This window comes from Aplysia californica, unplaced genomic scaffold (assembly GCF_000002075.1).
Source record: "Aplysia californica isolate F4 #8 unplaced genomic scaffold, AplCal3.0 scaffold00002, whole genome shotgun sequence".
Classification (NCBI taxonomy): domain Eukaryota; kingdom Metazoa; phylum Mollusca; class Gastropoda; order Aplysiida; family Aplysiidae; genus Aplysia; species Aplysia californica.
The window spans coordinates 2794344-2799559 of NW_004797272.1; positions in this window are offsets into that span (position 1 = coordinate 2794344).

Genomic DNA, 5216 nt, shown 5'->3' on the forward strand with positions numbered 1-5216 from the left:
CCTCCCCCACTCTCTCTAATTTTCACTAGGTCTTTCTCTTTTACCCCTCCCCTTCTATGCCTCTCTGCAGGTCTATCTATCTATATGTCTGACTTTTAACCTGTCTGTACTTCTGTCTTTCACTCTATCTGTCTCTGTCCGTGTCTTTATCTCCCTCTCCCCCCTCTCTCTACCCAGGTTTTGAGACCCTTGACGTTCTCTATCCTAATATTTCCCTTGGAGCTATGAAGAATATCTAATCTTATGTAATCTTATCTTATCTCATCTCATCTATCTTATCTTATCTTATCTTACATGTGTATGATGGTTTGATATGGTGTTGGTCAAAAACCTATTTTAACATTAAGAAAAGTCTTTTAAGAAGCTAGATCTAATACGACTAGTAAGACAAAACGACAGATAGCCCCACTTAACTCCCGGAACAACCCAAATTTAAGAACAATCCATGGGGAATCGATGCAGGGCCATACTTCCCCATAGCCCAGCACCGTACCAGACATGGGATAATGTCGACAACTTCGAACCCCTTCCTGAAAAGAATGCGCCCCAAAAGAAATAATAAGAATGAAACATAAGTATTTAAAATGGATTTGGTTGAAGGCGTGAGACTTTTGTGAAAAGCGTGACGCCAGGAAAAACGACAACGGAAGGATTCTTTAACCTAAATTATGGTGGAGTCCGAAACGAATTATAAGCCCACGAGGTGTATTATAATCGTCTCGTGGAAATGAGGTGTGGAATGCGGTGAGATAACGAAGAAACATTTCAACAGCAGGTACGAATGTTGCGTCACAGAGTTAGTTAATTACTCCACTCGAGATCCTTTTAAACCCAGACTGCTTAAAACATTTTTGGTCCTGTTGCTGTGAAAAGCATTGGAGTTTGAAAATAACCAATTCCCCTTTAACATAAAACCTTGTTCGAAGATCAAACTAGAAACCAAAAATTAACTGCTTCTCGAAAAACTGTTACATGTTGCAAACGGTTAAAAAGAAAACATAAGACACCCCATACGAGAAATAGAAGCACACAATTGAATTATGATTATATCAAATAATGGAATACAGATTTGCAGTCATGGAACTTTCCGATAACTAGCCGTTATTGTTTGTTTGTTTGTGTGTGTGTGTGTGTGTGTGAATGTGTGTGTGTGTTGTTGTTGTTGTTGTTGTTGTTGTTGTTGTTGTTGTTGTTGTTGTTGTTGTTGTTGTTCTTCTTCTTCTTCTTCTTCTTCTTCTTCGAGTACGAAGAGGGAGGTTAGGAGGATAAGAAGGAGGAGGAGGAAGAAGACGAGGAGGAGGAGGGGTAAGATCAGGGTGAGGAAGAGGAGCTGGACAGGGAGCAGGTGGAAGTGGAGAAGGGGAGGTTTGGTAGTGTGGATAATCGTAGTGGGGGAAGCTGAAGTAGCGTATGGTTTTATTCTTCTTTCAGCACTTCCAGAGTACTTGTGACATGAGTGAATTCCGACTGAAACTGTCGATGACGAATGACAACCTTTCTACTCGTCTGCCAAGGTCCCACGACCCCCGAAATTGCGACGTTTATTTTTAGACCTGTACGTCTACCCGTGCTTATGAATATATTATGAATCAGTCAGTTTTAGAAATGTCTCAGCAATGAAAAAAAAGTAGATTAAAAATACCGCTGGTTGTAGCATCCTCAACACTGCTTTTTGTGTTCGTAAAGGGCCTATCCTCGACTTTTCGCAAGAACGGTCGAGATGGAGCATGTACCAATAGCGAACGCTGAGTCTTGCCCGTCCCAAACTCTGTCTTACCGTACATAATCACCACAACTAATGTGTTGCGTTCCCGTACGTGACTGCATTTGTGGCTGGAGAGATTTACATGGAACCACGCAATGATTTACGACACGTTCTTCTCTCCCTCTCTCTCTCTCTCTCTCTCTCTCTCTCTCTCTCTCTCTCTCTCTCTCTCTCTCTCTCTCTCTCTCTCTTTCTCCCTGCCTCTCTCCGTATTGACACAGAGGTGTGTCGTGGACACTTTGATCATGTGTCCATTGCCTGACCGCTCCTTAAGCACACTCTATCCGGCGCCCCCAAGTCCTTGGTTCTGGACGTTGAAGAATCTGAGCAATCACTCCAGATTTACTGTCATGTCAGTGTCAGTTAGGCTTGGGTAACTATCATTAAGTGCTGAACGTCCTATCACATTGACCGACATTTGAGAAAGTTGTTTATTTCCTATGTCAAAACAACATGATATTTCGCTACCTTAGAAATACAAAGTTCTAATTCCTCAGTATCTGGTCTTGAGAACCTTGACTTTAAAAAAAATTGAGTTTCACATGTTGAGCCTTTTCGAATGCAGTTCTTTGAATATATTTATAACAACTCCGAATAACTTACGATTTTTATAGAGCAGATAGAACTTTTTTTTTACACCATGACCTTGGTAACTCAAAAGAATTACAGATACAACTAAATTCTAAGGTAGCCATTTAACTACTTTAATTCGCGGGTGACGTAACCACCAGAACCAGAATGATATACTTATTCTTTGGATAATTTTTATTCTCCAATGCAACATCTTTCTCTTTAGTCTCCAATTTGTCTTGAATTACATATGGGCTTGCACTATACAATTAAAATAGTTTCGCCGTATACACGATCCGAGAGACTTAATATTTCACGTCAGAACGTAGTGCAGATTCAAGTGAAATAACGAATGTCTGAATGTCTAGATGCACGTAAACTCAGCGCAGCACCCTTAGTAACGTTTCTCCTTACCGCTAGATTTGTCACTGTGTCTGCTTTGTTGTGGACTTCACTGTTACAAATTTTACAAACGTAACAGATTTTTCACTACATTCACCCCCTCCCAAACCATCTTACTACCTTTTTCACTATCACCATAGGCATGGTGATTTCTAGTGTAAGAGGATCTTGCTTTGTATGCCGGATAAGATTAATCATCATTCTGAAAGGTAGAATACAATTTTATTCAGAAATGCAGTATTATGAAGAACAACCAAACAAAACCAACAGACCGTGAGATCGAAAAGAAGATGGCGGTGAAATGGGTACACTCTTTTGAAGCCAGCCCACAATGAGACAAGACAAGGCCTAAGAGGGAATCACCATGTGAGGAAGAAGAAAGGAAAGCTGAGAACAACTTGGGAACGAGATCTAGAGGCAGGTCTCATACAAATGGGGCACAGCTAGCTGGAAGTAGAGAAGATCGCCCAGAACAAAGACAGGTGGAAGGTCATTCTTGGCGGCCTGTACCCAATACCAGGGTGAAATCGGCAGAGAAATATACTACATCAAGTAAGCGTAATAAACACGGCGTCTTGAATACTGCACAGTGTTTGTTATGGCAGGGGTTTTAACGGCCCTATCTACCTAGCATCTGTGTTTGTCGCGGGCCGCGATTTTTGGCATGTAATCGCGGCCGCGATTTTTGCATTTTTCAAAAAAAGACAAAACAACAAAGCTACTTCATAACATATCAGACATTATGTTTTGATCAGTTTTATGAAGTCCAAGTGTATCTAGATCTATTTTCAAGCAGAGAATATACGAACATGTACAATACATTACATACTATTTATATTGCTGTTTGTCTTTTCTAAAACTCTTTGTTGTGTATTAATTTGTTGGTGTGTTAATTTTTCCAAAAATTGTTCTAATGATTTGTTTTTCTTTTTTTGTGTGTGTTTATACAGCGTAATGTCATTTAATTTGATGCTCTTCCTACCCTTTTAAAAATACAAAATGTGTTATGTTAGAGCGTGTCTCCACCAAAACCGAATACTGACACTGGCACGCCCCCAGTTGTGTGTGATTCCATAATTTACATGTAATATCCTGTTGGCCTACTTTTTCGTGAATTACTCACATTTAGGGTTAAAACTGCCTATCTTCGGATAGGTGGATGCGCCCCAATTTTTAAATTTTTGTGGTTATTTATCCGTGCTGTTCAAATTTTGATTTCATTCTGTTGTGAAACCTTTATGGGTGACTACAAAATGATATTCTGGATGCTTAAAACAGATCACAAGAAATTCTGGTGCTTTAGATTATTACCTCTATAAAATTGCTATATACGTCGTCACAGAAAGCTTGAAAATGAATGGCAACTTTTGGACAACTTTTGCCACTTTTTGTGGCAACTTTTGGCAACTTTTGGACACAAAAACGGCAACTAACGCAGATTCTAAATCTACACCCTAGTTATTAAAGAGGTACGATCTCCAGATTTGATGTGTGTCTCCTAAAGGACCAACTCAAGTGGATGGAAAACCTTGAAAACTCCCCAAAATGACCCATTTTTACGAAAATGTCCTGCTTGAAATACAAGCCTAAGCAACCCACACTGTAGTCCAGCACGGGTGCCCACTGCGCTCCCAGTGCACCCAAGGTCCAATGAATTTCTTTTTCAGTCCGAAGTCTGAGCAGAGGGTGTAGTTTCTTCTGGAATTGATAAAGACATGCCGTATTTGCCTAGATCCAGTCTATGCTCCTACTGTTTTTGTTTTTTGTGATACAGTTTTCGACTACGCAATGACTGCAAAAAAGTGTTAAGGTCAGCAAGGTTACTCACTCTTCGACGTAAGTCAGGGTAAAAAGGAAGCGTGTTGTGGTGTCGGTGACCTTGTAGTTAGGCTCTCGGACTCGCAACCGTAAGATTCGGCGTTCGGATCCCGTCAAGGGCCTGACGTTGTGCGTTTGGGAAAAGCACTTTACGCGAATTTTCGTCACTTCACCCAAGTGGGAATTGGTACCACCCAGCTATGGACAGCAAAAGACCTTTCTCAGTTTGTTAGTGTTTGAGCGAGTGCAGTCCACAACCTGCACTGAAATTTTAATACTTCCCAGTAGGCCGAGAATGTTTCTGAGTGGTCTGGGGTCTGCTGGGGTAATGGTAAGCTAGTCGTAAAACGTATAGAGCATGCTGTAGAGCGTGGATATGCGCTATATAAATGCAGTTATGATCATTATTATTATTGTAATAATTTCATTATTATTAAAGAGTACAGTTATCTTTGCGTCCTTATGATATTGAAGTTGTACACATACTGCAAACGTGTGACCACAGTCTTGCTGAAAGGTGTCTATGCATGTCCTCTTGTATTTCAAAAAAAGAGTGTATATACTGCACACTTTGGCCTTGCTCTACCTTCTGGTAGTTCTCACATCATTTCAATAAGTTGCTGTCTGCCATTTTTGTAACCTCCTGGACGAAGCAGTTTGT